The 19,846-nt window shown below is 40.7% G+C and overlaps 1 protein-coding gene across 6 annotated transcripts in view; it reads left to right on the top strand.

Moving 5' to 3' along the window:
• Positions 1-19,846, top strand: part of CCDC141 (coiled-coil domain containing 141) — a 214,787-nt gene that overhangs the window by 123,116 nt on the left and 71,825 nt on the right. The gene's annotated exons all lie outside the window — the stretch shown is intronic.

Here is a 19,846-nt window from a genome sequence, read left to right on the forward strand (position 1 = left end):
CTGCAGGTGTCTTTCTCTCCCTCTCTCTGTCTCCCCATTCTCACTCAATTTCTCTCTGTCCTACCGAATAATACAAATTAGAAAACAAAGAGAAAAAACAAGAAAAACTGGCCACAGAGAGTGATGGATTCGTAGTGTCAGCACTGAGCCCTGCAATAACCCTGGTGGCAATTTAATTAACTAACTAATTAATTAAAGATAATTTATGGCCTTGAATGCTACCAAACAGAGCCCTAAGTAAATGGTGCTTATAGTAACAATAGAATAACCGTGACTGCATTGTTCAGAGTCTCCCACTTGCTGGGCACTCTGGAAGTAGCTTTTCTAAATGATTTATTTATTTTTATGAGCAAGAGACAGACTGAAACCAAAATACTCATGAACTGTGGCATAAACTGGTGACAGGAATAAAGGCTAGACCTCTGGGGACTTAGGTTCGCAAGTCTAGTATGCTTCAACTGTGCAGTCTCCCCAGCTTTGTACCAAGAGTTTTAGGAAAATCATTTCATTAATCCTCACAAAGTTCCCAAAGTACATACTGTTAGTATTTTCCTTACACAAGCAATGGACACATAAGGAGATGAAATAATTTGCAAAAGGTTACTCAGAGCCAAAATTTGAATCAAATGCACAGACAGGCCCTAGACCCCATGCTCATACCACTGTGCTATGGTAGGCTGTTTTATGAGGACAGTCTGTGAATGTATCAGCATAAGTCTAGAATTGGGTGAAAACAGGAGCAAGATGGAGCTGCTGAAACAGAAAGAGGATGCGGTGGAATCAGGAAAAAGAAATGGATTGAAAGGTAAAATAGAGGGACCGGGCAGTGGCGCACCTGGTCGAACGCACATGCTACAGCGCTCAAGGACTTGGGTTCGAGGCCCCAGTCCCCACCTGCAGGTGGAAAGCTTTGCAGATGGTGAAGCAGGGCTGTACGTGTCTCTCTCCCTCTCTGTCTCCCCTTTCCCTCTCAATTTCTGGCTGTCTCTATCCAATAAAAAAGCTAATAAAAAAAGAAAAAGAAAATAGAAATAACAGAGCAGATGACATGCAGGACAGATATTGGCTAGAGGGAAATGAATGCAGGAATTTTTTTTTGATAGAGAAAGGAATTTATATAAATAAGTTATGTCCAGTGTTTCTTTTTCATCTCATTGACACTCCAAGACATTTAGTTTGAAGATAATTAGATAGGTGGAGTGTGGCAAAAGGATGTTTTATTTCTGTTTATGCTCTTGTTATACTCTGTTTTGTTTGTGTTTAAGTTGGGGCTTAGGACGATTTCTCTCCATAAGACAGTCTGAGTTCAGACAGAGATATTTAACCAGAGCATGTAATGGTTGCTATAGAATCATGTACAGTCAAGAGCAGAAATAATCCAGTATCCCAGCTGTATTTGAAAGACTGAGACTAGAAGAAGGACATATAATTTTCTCCCTGTGAAAAACTGACAATAACAATTGTAGTCATGAGGTTTCTTTCCTTGCTAGCTCCAAGCTGTGCATCAGTGATGTGTCCACTCTATTTGGCTCTGGGAGATTCAGTGTTCCATGTAGGACCCTAGTCTTGGCACTAGGCTTCCTCCCTGCTAAAATGCAATTTTCCAGCAACAGGCATTTCCTCCCTCCCTCCCTCCCACTCTCCCTTCCTTCCTTCCTTCCTTCCTTCCTTCCTTTCTTCCTTTCTTTCGTTTCTATTTTGTTGTTGTTGTTCTTGTTATTGCTGCTATTTGCTGTTGTTGTTGGATAGGACAGAGAGAAATCAAGAGAGAAGAGGAAGACGGGGAGAGAAAGACAGACACCTGCAGACCTGCTTCACCGCCTGTGAAACTACACCCCTGCATGTGGGGGGAGGGGCTCAAACCCGGATCTTGCGCTGTCCTTGTGCTTTGTGCCATGTGCGCTTAACCCGGTGTGCTACCACCTGGCCCCTCCAGCAGAGGTATATCCTATGGGAGTGGCTTTGATATCTTTGTGACTGGACTCAGGATAAATTTCAGACATCGATCTGAATCATATAAGGAGACTTGGTGAAGTCTCCTTATAACTGAATCATAAATTCATGTCAGGATAGCAAATGAATTTCAAAGCAAATACAGTAATCATTTTTTCTGTTTAAGTTTCTCTTTGCTTGGGGTACTTTTACTGGCATGATCATTTTTCTTCCATGCATGAACTGAAGAGGAGGCAGCGAAAGACCCCTCCCCACACCTATGAAGATCTGTCTTTGGTGCATCTGCCGCCAGAAATCCTAGATGCTTTAGATGCTTCTGAGTTCTGTTAAAAACCTAAGACCAGTGGGCTCTGTTGGCTTTCACCACTCTAAATTTGTTTTTTAAAGCTTTTAATTTTTTTTTAATTTATTTTTTTTAATTTTTTATTATTTTTATTTAAGAAAGGATTAATTAACAAAACCATAAGGTAGGAGGGGTACAACTCCACACAATTCCCACCACCCAATCCCCATAACCCACCCCCTCCCATGGTAGCTTTCCCATTCTCTAGCCCTCTGGGAGCATGGACCCAGGGTCGTTGAGGGTTGCAGAAGGTAGAAGGTCTGGCTTCTGTAATTGCTTCCCCGCTGAACATGGGCGTTGACTGGTCGGTCCATACTCCCAGCCTGCCTCTCTCTTTCCCTAGTAGGGTGTGTCTCTGGGGAAGCTGAGCTCCAGGACACATTGGTGGGGTCTTCAATCCAGGGAAGCCTGGCCGGCATCCTGGTGGCATCTGGAACCTGGTGATTGAAAAGAGAGTTAACATGCAAAGCCAAACAAATTGTTGAGCAATCATGGACCCAAAGGTTGGAATAGTGGAGAGGAAGTGTTAGGGGGGTACTCACTGTAAACTCTAGTGTACTTCTGCTTTCAGGTATATATTTTGCAGTAGTTTATGGATACGTGTGAACATATGCTCTCTCTCACAGAAACTGGTGTATATCTAGGTTATGGGACTTTGTTAGAAAGTGAACCACCTGAGATGAAATTAGAGTGTACTATAAAAGGAAAGGTCTCACCCGAGTAATGAAGCTGAAGGGTTGTCATTCCACACATGAAGTCTCTGGACACAGTCTGAGGTGAAGCATGTTGAGGTGGCAATTGTTGCGTTGGTTAGGTTGTGGTCGGCGGATGCAATATTATTTGGTATGGATTGGGAGAGGCATACGGGAAAGTGGGCCCTATCCAAGGGTTCCAGGACTGGGGGAAGTAGGGGCTCTATAGTGGAGATGTGAGGTTCCTGCTGTCTTAGGGTTCAAAAAGACAATTGATAGTTAATGTTATCATCACATTATTTGTTAATTGGGTTAACTTTGAAAAGTCCTTTTGTTAGGGTTTGCTGTACAGTATCCAGTATCTTGTATATAGCTGTGCTATTGGATGCTTCTAATCTACTTGGTCTAGGCTTTTGAGAGAGCCCGCATATCAAATACACAGCCTATATATTAAAAAGATTCAGTTTGTGTTTTGAAAACCTTGAGACATACAAATGATTTTCCCCCTCTCATTAATCAACTACTGATTTATATGTCTACATTTTGCTAGGAGTGTACATAAACACCATTCCCACCACCAAAAGACTGTGACCCATCCCTCCCACCCACTCCCACCCCCTACTGGCCCAGGAAGCTGCATATCTACCCCTCACCACAGGGTTTTTACTTTGGTGCCCTACTTACAATTTGATCAGGTCCTGCTTTTAGTTTCCCTTTCAGATCTTCTTACTCAACTTCTGTTGATGAGTGGGATCATCCCATACTCATCTTTATCTTTCTGACTTAGTTCACTTAACATAATTCCTTCTAGCTCTGTCCAAGATGGGTCAGAGAAGGTGGGTTCATTGTTCTTGATAGCTGCATAGTATTCCATTGTGTATATATACCACAGCTTTCTTAGCCACTCATCTGTTGTTGGGCACCTGGGTTGCTTCCAGGTTTTAGCTATTATGAATTGTGCTGCTATGAACATAGGAGTACATACCTCTTTTTGGTTGGGTGTTATGGAGTCCTTGGGGTATAACCCCAGGAGAGGAATTACTGGATCATATGGAAGGTCCATGTCGAGCCTTCTGAGAGTTTTCCAGACTGCTCTCCACAGAGGCTGTACCAATTTACATTCCCACCAGCAATGTAAAAGGGTTCCTCTGTCCCCACATTCTCTCCAGCATTTGTTGCTGCTGTCCTTTTTGATGTATGCCATTCTTACAGGAGTGAGGTGGTATCTTAGTGTTGTCTTAATTTGCATTTCTCTGACAATCAGTGACCTAGAGCAGTTTTTCATATGTTTGTTAGCATTTTGGATCTCCTCTGAGGTGAATGTTTTGTTCATATCCTCTGCCCATTTTTGGATGGGGTCATTTGCTTTTTTGGTGCTAAGTTTGCTGAGCTCTTTATATATTTTGGTGATTAGTTTCTTGTCTGATGTATGGCATGTGAAGATCTTCTCCCATTCTGTGAGGGGGTCTCTCTGTTTGTTTAATAGTTTCTTTGGATGTGCAGAAGCTTTTCAATTTGATGTAGTCCCATTGGTTTGTTTCTGCTTTAGTCTTCCTTGCAGTTGGGTTTGATTCATCAAAGATGTCCTTGAGATTCTTAATAACTGTTTCAATTTCTTTGTCTGTGATTGGTGCATTTAGATTTTGTAGTTCTTCTTGGTTCAGTTTTGGAAGGGCATATGTTTCTAGGAATTGTTCCATTTCTTCCAGATTCTCTAGCTTGGTGGCATATAGTTCTTTATAGAAGTTTTGCAGGATTCTCTGGATTTCTGTGGTGTCAGTTGTGATATCTCCTCCTTCGTTTACAATTTTATTAATTTGAGTCTTCTCTCTTTTTTGTTTGGTGAGTCTGGCTAGGGGTTTGTCAATTTTGTTTAATCTTTCAAAGAACCACCATTTGGCTTCATTGATCTTTTGTATGGTTCTTTTATTTTCGATGTTGTTTATTTCTGCTCGAACTTTAGTGATTTCTGTCCTTCTGGTTGCTTTAGGGTTTGTTTGTTCCTCTTCCTCTAAGTCCTTGAGGTGTGCAGTAAGGTCGTTCATTTGAGCTTCTTCTTGGTGTTTAATATGTGATTGTATGGCTATAAGTTTCCCTCTCAGTACTGCTTTATCTGTGTCCCAAATATTTTGATAGGTTGTGTCTTCATTTTCATTAGTTTCCAGGAACATTTGAATTTCCTGCTTGAGTGAGTCTCTGACCCAGTGGTTCTTAAGGAGCATGTTGTTTAGTTTCCAAATTCTGTGTCTTTTAATAATTTTCTCTTTGTTGTTAAATGTTAGTTTTACTCCACTGTGGTCTGAGAAGATACTTGGGATGATTTCAATGCTCTTGAATTTATTGATGCTGTCTTTGTGGCCTAACATGTGGTCTATCCTTGAGTATGTGTTATGTGGATTTGAAAAGAAGATGTATTCCAGTTTTTTGGGGTGGAGGAGTCTGAAAATGTCCAAGAGGTCTAGTGTGTCGATCTCTTCATTCAATTCTCTTGTATCTTTATTTGCTCTCTGCTTTGTTGATCTAAGTGTGAGAGTGGGGTATTGAAGTCTCCCACTATTATTGTATTACTATTGATGTATTTTTGAAATTCTTTCAGTAAGTGCTTGACATATTTAGATGGTCCCTCATTGGGTGCATAGATGTTAATAATTGTTAAGTCTTCTTGGCTGATTGATCCTTTAATCATTATGTAATGTCCTTGCCTATCTTTTATTACTTTATTTAGTTTAAAATCTATCTAAAATCTATTTAAAATCTATCATGTCTGAGATGAGAATGGCTGTTCCTGCCCTTTTTTGTGGTCCATTAGCCTGTATGATAGTTTTCCATCCTTTCACTTTAAGTCTGTGTTTATCTTGTTGTTACAGATGGGATTCTTGCAAGCAGCATATGGTTGGGTTATGTTTTCTGATCCATCCCCCCACCCTGTGCCTTTTTATGGGTGAGTTTAAGCTATTGACATTTATTGATATTATGGATTTAATGTATTGTAGTGCCATTGTTCAAAAAAAATTTGTTTGCTCTGATATATTGCTAGTATTATAGTGATGTTCTTGTTTATAAGAGATCTTTCAGAACCTCTTTCAGGGCCAGCTTGGTGATGGTTGCCTCCTTTAACTGTTGTTTATCTAAGAAGGTTTTGATCCCTCCATCTAGTTTGAATGAAGGTCTAGCAGGATATATTATCCTTGGTTGAAACCCTTTTCCATTCAGTGCTCGATAGATATCTTGCCATTCTCTTCTGGCTTTTAGAGTTTGAGTGGAGAAGTCTGCAGATAATCTTATGGGTATTCCCTTGTATGTGACTTTTTGTTTTTCTCTTGCAGCCTTTAGGATCCTTTCTTTATCCTTATTTCTTCTCATTGTGACTATGATGTGTCTTGGTGTCTTCAGGTCTGGGATGATTCTGTTTGGTACTCTCTGGGCCTCTTGAACCTTGATGTCCTTTCTGTTATTCAGGTCTGGGAAGTTTTCTTCTATTATTTCCTCTAGAATGTTTGCTTCCCCTTCCTCTCTTTCTTCCTCTGGCAGGCCAATTATGTGAATGTTACTTCTTTTGAGATCATCCCATATGTCTCTGTTGTTGTTTTCAGTGTCTCTCAATCTCTTTTTAAGCTCTTTCACCTCTTTCTTCGTTTTCTCTAACTCATCCTCTGTCTGACTAATTCTGTTTTCTGCTTCTGTTAGTCTGCTTTCCCTTGCCTCAGCTTCTTTCTTCATTACAGCTATTTCAGCTTTCAGTTCTCTAATTGCCTCAAGATAATCAGTATTTTCCTTGGGGTCTCAACTGTTGTTTCCCTAATACTGCCATTCCTTTCCTCCAATGTTGTTTTCATTTCTGTGATTAATAAGTTTATTATTGCTTGCATACTTTTCTTATCTATGGTTACTTCTGGCTGATTTGTAGTTTCTTCTGGGCTCTTGTCTTCATTCATTGGAGTAGCAGTTTTATTTGTTTTTGATCTACCCATTTTTTTGATTTATGTGTTTCCTTTTTTTTTATTCTCTATTGTTCCTCAGTTGTTGTGTCTTGAGTACAAGTAACACTGTACTAAATACCTTTATGACAATTGTACTCACCAACCTCAGGAATTACAGTAGCAAGTGAAGCAAATATTGAAGTAGTTTAATCGTTACCAGTTAGCCAAACAATTTCTCCAATCCGTGAAAAAATAGTAACCAAATCCCAGTGAAGAAAGAGAAAAGAAAGAAAGGATAGCAAGAATAGACAGTTATGCAAATCTATTATCCACTGTATATTCTAGGGGTAACAAGAGGAGAAAGGGAACTAGAGCAGAGATACACACATAGAGAGTCCGCTCTGAGTCAGATTTCTTCCCCAAAATAATTCACAAATTTAGAAAGGCAAAAAAGAAGGAATTAGTGTATGACAAGATTAAAAGATTAAAAAAAAGAGAGAGAGAGAGAGATGAGAGAGAGAAAAGGGAAAAGATAAGAAATAGAGCTGTAATTAAAGAGCAGTGAAAGGAAATTCCCAAATGTGTATCAGTGAATTCAAAAAAGCACACTGTGGTGTGGTGGATGGGGGTTGTGACTTTGGAAGCTGTAGGATTAAGGAAGAAGGGATGACAAGAATGAGAAAAAAAGAGAGAGAGAAAAAAAGAAAAAGATAAGAAAAAGAACAGTCATAAAAGGGCAGTGAAAGGAAAGGGGTTTTTTTTTGTATTTATTTTTAATTATTTAATTAGCTATGTGGGGTGAGGTGGGGGGGGTTTGGCTACTTAGAAAGAAAAAAGGCCAGAGGTTTCAGAAGGGTATAGATTTAGAATTAATGATACTCCCTGGTGGGGCAGGAATTTGGTAAAGAAAAGGAGCTCCTCTCCCCTGCTAGGAGCTGGTCCCCAGGGACTGGTTATGGGGGGGCGGGAAGGAAGTATGCTTGAAAATTAAAAGGAAAAAAAAATTTTCCCCCTTTTTTCCCCACTCTAATACTTAACCCAAATTAAGTTATAGTCACCTCCTTGGTGTCACCGCTAGGACCCCTTATTGGCTGGCCTGCTAAAGGCAGAAAATCCTACAGTTTCCAGGAGATGTGGTCAGAGCTCAGCCACCAGCAGCTTCTCAGTCCGCCATCTTCCGGGAACCCCCCCCCCCCGAAGCTTTTTTAAAGGATTTCTCAAAGATGAAAACTAGCTCCAAGTCCTTTTGATCCAATGAGAGCTGTACTCAAGGATGTCCTCAGATCCGCCCTCAGGGTCGCGGTGGTCCCTGGAAACTCCCAAGAGAAAGCCCCCGAGCTACAGTGCTCCCTCCCGGTCCTCTGCTGGCCACCCAGCAGCGCTCTGCAACCGGCGGAGGAGCCGCCTTCCCGGGCCGAGGACAATGCCCGGCGTACCCGCCTTGCCTGCCGCCGCCTGGGAAGTCTGGAGCAGCCCGCCCGCTAGTCTGCGCCACCTCTACTCTAATTCTTGACCCAAATTAAGTTATAGTCACCTCCTTGGTGTCACCGCTAGGACCCCTTATTGACTGGCCTGCTAAAGGCAGAAAATCCTACCGTTTCCAGAAGATGTGATCAGAGCTCAAGCCACTAGCACTTCTCAGTCCGCCATCTTCCAGAAACCCCCCAAAAGCTTTTTATTTTTATTTATTTTTTTTATTGGGGAATTAATGTTTTACATTCAACAGTAAGTACAATAGTTTGTACATGCATACCAGTCCCTAGTTTCCCATATAACAATACAAGCACTCTAACTTTGTACTAGAAATTAGCTTCCAAGCAGTAGATTTATAAGTCACCTGTTTTATTAATTTCTTTCCTCTCAGGGATCACTGGAGGGCTATCTGTCAGATGCTGATCTGAGAACCAATATTTTGTAAATTTTGCCAGTTTTCCTAGTCACTTAAGGCATGGGGGCAAATTCAGTCTCCATTGCTTTGCTGGAAACTGAACTTTCCCATTCAGTTTTGATGCACAGTTCATGGATTTAGAAATCTAGTCACAGTGCATTACCATTAAACTTTACTTCGTTTACTCCAGCCAGTTATGCTTTATTTTCAACTCTTTCTTTTCTTTTTCTTTTTTTTTTTTGTCCATGTCTCCAGGGTTATCACTGGGGCACAGTGCCTACACTACCTACAAATCCATTGCTCCTCGAGGCTATTTTTTCCCTTTTGTTGCCCTTGTTGTTTATTGTTGTTGTAATTATTGTTGTCATTGCTGTCGTTGTTGGATAGGACAGAGAGAAATAGAGAGAGGACTGGAAGACAGAGATGGAGAGAGAAAGATAGACATCTGCAGACTTGCTTCACCACTTGTGAAGCGACCCCCCTGCAGGTGGGGAGCTGAGGGATTGAGCCGGGATCCTTATGCCAGTCTGTGCGCTTTGCACCATGTGTGCTTAACCCACTGCGCTACCGCCCGGCCCCCATATGCTTTAGTTTCAACATAGGTAATAAATATAAGTGCTTTTATTTTACATTATTTACTACCCTTAGTGTACCAATGATTGTTTTTGGCCATTCACTGGGTAATAGTTGACATATTTATTTATTTATTTGGCGTCTTATTTTTCCTTTTTAGTTCTTTCTAGTCTTACTTTTCACTGTTTTTAAGAGGGACATGTATAGTTCTGTTTTTTCAGGTTCTGGTCATTATAAAGTAACAGGTAGGGACGATTTCAAGAAACTTGATTTAATGGTTAGATCACTGGATTTTTTAAAAGTTAGCAATTTGGTTTCTGTCACCATGCTAAATATATCAGTTCATAGTATTTTCAAGGTATTTAGTTGTCCTGAGATTTTGCAATATTTTCCAAATCAATACTATTTCCATTTTGCAGGAGGAACTGAAAGTAAAGTAAAATTGTCATTTGGCAAATGGCAATTTTGCACAAGGTACATGCAGAATAGAAATCCACTAAAAACTGAAATGAAATGCAGTCGAATCTCCGTTTCAAGCTGGAGTCACACGTAGCTCTGGGAGGTGGGGCTTCGGGACACATTGGTGGGGTCATCTGCCCAGGGAAGTTTGGTTGGCATCTTGGTAGCATCTGGAACCTGGTGGCTGAAAAGCATTAAGATATAAAGCAGAACAGATTGTTTAACAATCAGGCACCTAAATGTAAGAATAGAACAGATGAGATTTGGGGTCTCCATTTTGGAGGAAGTCTATTTTAGGTATATTCCAAGGCACCCATGACTTTACTAATTTTTGCCTGACCCTGACTGCTAACATGCAGGTGGGCTAAAGGCATTGTCTGGTGAGATGGTGTCCGAGTTGGAAATAGGACTAGAAAGCTGGATTGGGGCAGAGAGTAGCTCCAAACTATTGGAAAAGTATATAAATACTGTTAATTGTAAACCCCATCATTCTGATCTGGGGCCCATATTCAGCAAAGGAGCCTGTGTAACGTTTGCGTTTCTGTAGGTCTGAGCTCATATTCTGTGGTCATAACTAGGAACGTTCTAGGCTGCCCTCATTTTAGGACCCATCTTCCTCGACTGGCAGAGAATGTTGACCCAGCCTCCTCATTGAGGGCCAGGTCCTGGAGAGGTCCACAGAGGGTCCATGATGCCATCCCTGATGGAGATGACCAGTGATGCTGGAGAGAGGGATCTGTCAGAGGTCTAGCCTAGTTGAGGTTTGTATCACAATGTTAGCAGAGCTACTTTCCAAATTTCTGTGTCTATATTAAGTTGTTATTTTTAGAGGCTGAGTAAAAGTCATGACTGCAATCTGGGTTTGTTAACATTGTTAAGACTTTTACAGTTCTGACACCCTTAGTCTGGAAGTCTCTCCAAGTTCACCTATTTAATTAATTTTGTAAATAACTAGCAGTACCTCATTCTAATATGAATGTTACTCATTTATGATTGCTGCCGATAACCTCGTGAAGCATCAAGGATCCCAGAGTAGGAAATGCTGCTGGAGCTGAGTTTAGAAAGGAAGCCTAAGAAAAGGAGAAGAAACCTTTACCTTGGATGATTTAGGAGGATTCTCAGAGAATTTAGGGAGACAGGAACACAGGAAAATGAAAGGGAGAAAAGGGAGAGGACATTCTGACATATCAAAGCTCATTACAGTGCGGTCTGTAATGGTGCAAATCTGAAAACCATCTAAGTATTCCCGGAAAATAGAGACATGTTTGATCTGTTTAAGGGCAAGCAGAGCATGTATTTGTGTAAGACAAAGCGGAAAGTAGATTTTTGAGGAGTATTTGAAAATAAAGAACATCTTGGGTGAAGGTAGATAGCACAATGGTTGTGCAAAGAGATTCTCATTCCTGAGGCTCCACAGTCCCAGGTTCGGTCTCCCGCACCACCACAAGCCAGAGCTGATCAGTGCTCTGAAAGGGCGGGGGGGGGGGTCATAACAGAATATTAAGTGGGAAATGGGATCCAACTTATGGCATCATTAGAAATTTAGGGAGGATTGACGGTGAAAGGATTATAAAATGAAATATTTTTTGAAAGGAAATATATAAGAAATGCTTTCATATATCCCAAGTTATTTCTAAGTCAAATGAGAATATTTTATTGGCTTATTCTGTGTCCTTTTAATGTAAGGATTTATGTTGTCAACCAAGGAAAACTTGCAGCAATTAATTTAGGTATTGATCTCCTGTGGTTCTCTCTATTTTCATATGCTTAACTGTGGGTAAAAGGTGTTGCCTTTCTCTGCTTGTTTATTTGTTTATTTTTAATTGCGGTGTTCGTTGAATTCTCAGTGACTCCCTCAGAGAAAACTTTTCTTTTTATTAGTTTTCCCTGTATTTCCTTTTCTTTTTTTCTTTTTTAAAAAATTTTTTTAAAAATTTTTTATTATCTTTATTTGCTTATTGGATAGAGACAGCCAGAAATTGAGAGGACAGGGGAGACAGAGAGGGAGAGACAGAGAGACACCTGCAGCACTGTTTCACCACTTGTGAAGCTTTCCCCATGCAGGTGGGGGCCGGGGGCTCGAACTCAGGTCTTTGTGCACTGTAACATGTGCACTCAACCAGGTGCGCCACCACCCGGCCCCTGTATTTCCTTTTCATGGATTTTTTTTTTTTCAGTTTTATCAACTATACTGTTTTCATTCCTAGGATATCTGACTCATTATTTAGTTTTGCTTTATGCCTATTTTTGTTCTAGAGTTTCTTGTTTCTTTATTATGGCATCAGGTTTTCCTTTGCCTCTTGTGATCTCAGGTGTGTTTACGATAAAGTCATTTTCAGATAGTTGTGTTTATTTTCATTCTAGAGCACATGTGTCTCTTGTTTGCTGAGTGTCTTTCTTAGGGTTCCCTTTCCTCATGTGTTTTGACATTTTGCGTGACCTTCTAGAGAGGGGGGTGTTGGTTAGTTTTGTTTTGTGTTCTCTGCTTTGCTCCTTTTCTTTGACCTTCCTTTCTTAACAGCTTTAAAGCGGTCACAAAATGGGGTGGGCCGGTGGGTGTCCTTTCTGACCGCAAGAGATGAGTTTGCTCCAATAAGAATTGGCTACAGTGTCTTGTTTGCTCCAGTCTCCACTTATAAAAGGAAAGAAGAAAAACAAAACAAACCTTCACTCTTGTTACAGATTTCAGGAAGAATCCTTGCTGTGGTGCTCTTCACTCGGGACGAGTGTTAGTCTCTCGGGCCACAGGGGGGCGCACTTGGTGACCTTCTCTGCCTGCATCTGCACCAGAACCTGTGGGCCTGTGCCTGCAACCCACCTACTGCTTTCTGTCTACTGCTTTCTGCTTTTTCACTTTTCATGTAGATAAAAGGTGTGTGCGTGAGAGAGAGAGAGAGAGAGAGAGAGAGAAGTATTTAGTGCTTATTGCTTATCAATATGTGTAACTTAAGTCAGAGAACATTGTTATTAATATATGCATTTTACTTCTACACTACAAACAGCCCCTTTTCAGAGCATGAATGCGAATCAGAAAATACCAAGTTTCCTCCAAATAAAGGTCACTGTGAGGGTTCCTGTCAAAAGAAGCAGAAGACTAATGAGAAGGATATTCTTTTTTCCTTTTTCATGGTTGTTTGCTTGCTTGTTTTGCCACAGGGATATTGCTGGGGCTCCATTCCAGCACTGTGAAAGTCCAGCGCTCCCTGTGGCCATGTTTCATTTTATTTTCTTTTCATTAGGACATATAGAAATTGAAAGGGTGGGTGGAAATAGAAAGGGAGAGAGAAAAAGAGATACCTGTTTCAGCACTCTTGAAGCTTCTCCATGCAGGTGGCAAGCGGGGTCTCAAACTCAAGTCTTTGTGCATGGTAAGGCGTGTGCTCAACCGGGTATTCCACTGCCCAGCCCTTTTCAAAGTATAGTTAGTCCATAGACTAAAAAAAAAAGTATGGTCAGCGGATCAGCGGATTCTTCTCTTGAGACAGAATAAGCTGTCAAGTATTTACTGTGTGGTTCAATTCCACATCCTGATGAACTGCCAATAATAATTTTTTGAAGCTTTGAAAGTAGCTTGCTGATCCCCACAAAGAACCATTAGACTGTACTAACAGTGGGGTTTGCTTCCCTTCCTCCAGCCCCAATTTACTGCTGATACAAAGATAAGGATGGGGGGTGATAGCATAATGGTTATGCATAAAGACTCCCATGCCTGAGGCTTTGAAGTCCTGGGTTCAATCCCCCACACTACCACAAGCCAGAGATGATCAGTGCTCTGTTAAAAAAAATAAGTAAACAAACACACACAAAGATAAAACAACTGTTTCCATATAGCAAATATAGCAAATAGACTAATCTGTTTTTGAGCCAGATGTCAAAATGTCTTTGCTCTTTGAGGGGAAAAACATCAGTAATTCCCTTCCCTCATCCCCGTGTTATTGACTACTTAGGAGAGAGAAATTATTCTCCTCATAGAGTTTCCTTTTCTTTCTGTATTTGATACACACACAGAGAGAGAGAGAGAGAGAGAGAGAGAGAGAGACAGGGAGAGAGACAGAGAGAGAGAGAGGGAGAGACCTATAGAACTACTCCACCATGCATGAATCTCCCCACCCCCAGCCCCTCACCAGGTGGAAACCTTGGGGTTGAACTGAGGTCGTCACACATAGTTAAGTGTTCACTCTACCAGGTGCGCTACTACCTGGCCCCTTCCACTGTGGAGTTTCTAACAAATATGGGGAGGAAAAAACCCTTCACAGGTGGTCATTACTGTATTTCTGTGATACTTAAAGAGGTCAACATGGTGTTTGATCAAGAATAATTTGATTACCTCACGCTCATATTAAAGACAGATAGGAGCATTATGTAACCCATTTTTATGGAGAAATGCCCATGGTCAATCACTATTTCCAGTGAAGATTATAGAGCTATGGACTATTAAGCCCAGATGTTTAACTGGCTTAACCTAATTGGGCAGCAAATGAGCAGTATGACTTTGAAATCGGAACAAGATTACAGGATGCTCAGCTCACCTAAGTTTCTGTTACCTTCCCTCCCCTTGTGTCCTATAGTCTATCTAGTAGAACTGTGCATTAATAGAATTCACTCCTGGGTGACTCATGAGCCCTGCTGATTTAAGTCTAGTTTATATCAAAATCGCTGACAGAGAGCAAGGTCATATTTTTATGTTCAAACCACCTGCTTTTTAGTCTCTGAGGAGATCGGCATCATGCATGCTGTACTTGTTGAAAATGCTTTGGAACATTTGAAGAAGAGATTCAGAATCAGTGTGGGCATGCTGCATATAAATGAGGTGATCAGTACACAAATGAAAGCGGTGGGGAAACGTGATGGAAGCAAGCCTGAGTTTAATCTGAAGACTTAGTTTCACTAAGAAGGAATAAGGAGAAAATAGAACTCAGTGAGTTGACAAGGAAAAGATAACTTCCTGATCAAAGAGAAATGGTCTGATTGAGTACATACAGAGAGGAAATAGTAGTTGGCTGGTGTAGGCAGGATATTTAAGTGAGATTTTTCTCATACCCAGGGAAAGGTCTAAGTCATAAAAAAAAAAAAGGTGGTGTGTGCTGTGAATAGACGGTGAAACACAGTGGAACAAGGCAATTCAGTTGGTGACGCAAAAGCTTTAAATATCAGTGAAGCGGTGGTGGTGCATCTGGTTAAGGGCTCCCATTATAATGCGCAAGCCCCTGGCTCCCACCTGCAGGGGGAAAGCTTCACAAGTGGTGAAACAGGGCTGCAGGTGTCATTCTGTCTCTTTCACTCTCTGTCCCCCCCCCCCATTCCTTCTCAATTTCTCTGTCTCCATCCAATAGTAAATAAATAAATAAAATAAAAAACAATATTAGTGAAGCTAACTATGAATGCTAAAGCATAACAAATACAAAATTGGGCTATATTTGCATAGTATCCAATTTCTAGAAGTGAACAAAGGGCAGTCATCATTGTTTTAAGACTATTAGAAGGTGCTACTAATGACATTGTATATAGAAGCTGTCTGTGCTTATGTTCTCTTCCTTAAATAAACATACATCTTTATTTAAAGTGTGAAAATTATGACTTGATAGGACAGAGAAATTGAGAGGAGAGGGGAAGCTAAGAGTGGGAAAGGGAAAAGGACCACAGTTCACTGCTGTGGGGAGTGGAGGCTTGAACCCAGGTCCTTGTGCATGGTAACGTGTTCTCAACTGAATGCACCACTGTCAAGCCCTTAAATATTTTTAATATATTAAATATTGTCCCTTAAATACTTTAAAAGATATTTATGTTAATAATTTAATTTTAGTAATGGTATTTAAACAATATTTTATTTAATTTGAAAATATGCAGTGATCTCTTACTTTCAAAACTATGTGCTTAGGCCTGCACTGGTTTTATGTAGGAACAGGATGTTGTCTTTTCCTTTGGAGAATATGCAAAGCAACAGATAAATGCTATATGAAACAATGCACCACAAAATAAAACCAAATCTTCTAGATCATTCACTGAACAAGTGAAAGTAAATCGGACTTGCACACAGAGAGAAGGGTCCTAGGTTGTTCCTTCTGATTCATCTCAGTTAAACTCTCAGTCGCTAAAGAGTAATGTTTTTAGTGAAGGAAAGCATGATTTCATTTTGTTTTAGGTTCTTCTTTTTTATTTATTTAAGAAAGGCGACATTAACAAAACCATAGGGTAGGAGGGGTACAACTCCACACAATTCCCACCACCCGATCTCCATATCCCACCCCCTCCCCTAATAGCCTTCCCATTCTCTATCCCTCTGGGAGCACGGACCCAGGGTCATTGTGGGATGCAGAAGGTGGAAGGTCTGGCTTCTGTAATTGCTTCCCCGCTGAACATGGGCGTTGACTGGTCGGTCCATACTCCCAGTCTGCCTCTCTCTTTCCCTAGTAGGGTGGGTCTCTGGGGAAGTGGAGCTCCAGGACACATTGGTGGGGTCGCCTGTCCAGGGAAGTCTGGTCGGTATCATGCTGGCATCCAGAACCTGGTGGCTGAAAAGAAAGTTAACATACAAAGCCAAACAAATTGTTGAACAGTCATGGACCTATAGGCTGGAATAGTGCAGATGAAGTGTTGGGGGGAGGTACTCTCTGCAGATTCTTGTGTACTTCTGCTTTCAGGTATATATTTTTCCCTGGTTTATGGGCACGTGTGAACATATGCTCTATCTCAGGGGACCTGGTCTATATCTAGGTTTGGGGACTTTATTGGGGAGTGGACCATCTGGAATGGAATTAGAGAATACTATGAAAGGAAAGGTCTCATCTGAGTGATGAAGCTGAAGGGTTATCATTCCACACCTGAAGTCTCTGGACACAGCCTGAAGTGAAGCATGCTGGGGTGGCACTCGTTGCGTTGATTAGGTTGTGATCGGTGGATGCAATATCATTTGATATGAATTGAGAGAAGCATGCAGGAAAGTGGGCCCCACCCTAAGATTCTTCTGTTCTCCATCTGGTAGAGGTCTTTCAGACGTGATATTGAACAAGGTACTGTGTCCCTCTAGTGGTGATTTCTCAAATTGCAGATAGATTGTAATACATGAAGAAGTCAATTTCTCTTTTTTAGGATGTGTGTGTGTGTGGGGGGGGGTGGAGGAGTGGATCAAGACAGATGATCCTTACAGTTTATAAAAATTAAAATATTCGTAACATGTTTCTTAATTATTGTGTTTACTTAGATTACAGTATTTTATTTGTACTTAAGGGTATACTTTCAACCTTAAAAAAATTAGTTAACAAGGGTTGGGGGAGACAGCATAATGTTTATGCAAAAAAACTCTCATGCCTGAGGCTCTGAGATCCCAGGTTCAATCCCCAGCACCACCATAAGCCAGAGCTGAGAAGTTCTCTTGTCTGTCTCTTTTTCTCTGTATATCTCTTTCATTAAAATAGTAAAATATTAAAAATAAAAAAAAGAAAATGGTTTTGACTTCATGATCTAGAGATAGTCATGGTTCATGTTTTAAAAAAAGTTAATGAACCCTGGCCAGGGCTAGCAACATAGCTCATTTGGATAATGCACTTCTTTTTAAAAATATATTTATTTATTTTTCCTTTTGTTGCCCTTGTAGTTATTATTGTTCTTGTTATTGATGTTGTCAATAAGGAAGGAGAGAAATGGAGAGAGGAGGGGAAGACAGAGGGGGAGGGAAAGGTTGACCTGCAGACCTGCTTCAATGCCTGTGAAGGGACTGACTCCCCTGCAGGTGGGGAGCCGGGGCTCTAGAACTGGGATCCTTCCACTGGTCCTTGCGCTTCCTGCCTCTTGGGCTTAACTCACTGTGCTACCACCAGACTCCCAGATAATGTACTTCTTTGCCATGTACAAGACCCAGGTTTGAGCCTGGCCTCTTTGGTATTGAAGGAAACATTTGTGTTGTTGTCTCTTTTTCTCTTTACCTCTGTACCTCTACCTAAAACAAAACAGAAACTAGCAATAAATAACCACCAGCACTGTCCTTCCATCACAGTTCACTGAACAGCTTCTGCATTCTCAGCCTGCATCCCCTCCCCCTTTGGTAACCTCAGGTCTAGAAGCCAGCCAAGTTCAAAAGAGCATGGCTGCCAGGTTTATTCCTGGTGCCATCAACAAACAACTCAAAAGAAGTGAAATTTTAGAGGAAGAACATGTCCCATTTCTGTCATTTGTCATAGATTCAGTAGAGGTACTGTGTAGTGGTTAAGAGTGTGCACTCCGATACCAGATGAACAGGTTCAAATCCCAGTTACGCAAGTTACTGAGCCTGTCTCTTCCTGCGGTCCTCATCTGCACAATTGAGATGTCGGTTTCATGCAGATCATGGACTTGATCTGAAAATTAGAAAGGAGACTACTTAAAACATTATAAATGGTCCTTTTTCACATAAGTGCTTTTAGAAAAATTTTTTCATCTTTTTTTTCCACAAGTTTTGTTCTTTGTACTTTCTAATCACAATTGTTACTCACTTTTGTGCCTTTACCTTTTCCATTCCGGATTTTCATATTCTGTGCTACAAAAAACTTGAAACCTTTGATAGGTAGGACAACTGGGATTTTAAGTGCCCGCAAGTCTAAAGCCCAATCAAAATAGAATTACCAAACCATTGCATTTTTAGAATTTGTAGATTTAAATAGCACAGGAATTATTTCTAAAACTGCTGACGTCTTTACTGTTTCTGAGTTATTAAAGTGCAACACTAATTGTCTTAATTGTAACATCTTTGGAACCTTATGTGTCAAATTTCTCAGTGGTTTATTAGTATTTTTTTTCTCCCCCCTGTTAAACTTCTCTGGACTTTAGTGGTGGCCACAGGGCACAGCTGAATTCCACACACATTTGACAAGATTCTCAAGCTGTGTGATAAACTCTCACCTCTTTCACAGCCTCACTGTCATTCATGTGAAGTTACTCTCAGTCATTTGGGATCTTGCCCTCATTTCATTACTAATTAAACTCATTTTTCCAGAGTCATAAATTAATTATTTGAGGTAAAATTACTGTTCCTTGCTCCAAGATCCATTTTAATTCTAGGTAATTAAATTTAAGAGTTATCATATTAGTCTTTATTAGTATTTGAGGAAATGAGTAAAGGGAAATTAAAGACTTTAGTTTCTTATATAGTAACAGAGACTCTGCTTTAGGGACAGGTTACAAAAAGGTGCTCAGTCCATCAACTATGTTCTTTCCTTGTCTTGCATTACTAGTAGACCTGCTAATCTCGTTTTAGGTTGGAGCAGTAGAGTCCAAGACTAAATCCATTTGTTGTTTCTAAAGACATTTTCATTTTGAGTTCTCCCATTGCTTTCCTTGTGCTTGTGAGACCAGCACAGGTGAAATATGACAGTGTGAGGCTTGATTTTTTTTTTCCCTCCAGAGTTATTGCTGGGGCTCAGTGCCTGCACCATGAATCCACTGCTCCTGGAGGCCATTTTTTCCCCTTTTGTTGCCCTTGTTGTTGTAGCCTTGTTGGGGTTATTATTGTTATTGTTGATGTCGTTCATTGTTGGCAAGGATAAAGAGAAATGGAGAGAAGAGGGGAGGACAGAGAGGAGGAGAGAAAGACAGACACTTGCAGACCTGCTTTACTGCCTGTCAAGCGACTCCCCTGCAGGTGGGGGGCCAGGGGCTCGAACTGGGATCCTTACGCTGGTCCTTGCACTTTGCGCCATGCGTACTTAACCCATTGTGCTATACTGCTCGACCCCCAATTTCTTCTTTCTATGGACAAGTTCTTGAGCTTTCTAGTGGCTGGTGATAACTTGGTTTTTGTCTAATAAAATACAGCCTTAAGCATTCATGATTATCAAGCACAAGTACCCTAATGCTACATGAATATTTTACTCATGAATATTTTTAAATATTTTTTGAGTTAGTCAATGTCTTGTTAATTGGCTGATCCACATTTGTATCAAGAGTGGCTTTAGGTAATTGGAGCTCTTATATAATACTCCTAGGAAAACTCTCAGCAAACGTACTGTGCTTTTTGTTTTTCCATAAGCTTCTCAAAATATATTAG

This window comes from Erinaceus europaeus, chromosome 18 (genome assembly GCF_950295315.1).
Source record: "Erinaceus europaeus chromosome 18, mEriEur2.1, whole genome shotgun sequence".
Lineage (NCBI taxonomy): Eukaryota > Metazoa > Chordata > Mammalia > Eulipotyphla > Erinaceidae > Erinaceus > Erinaceus europaeus.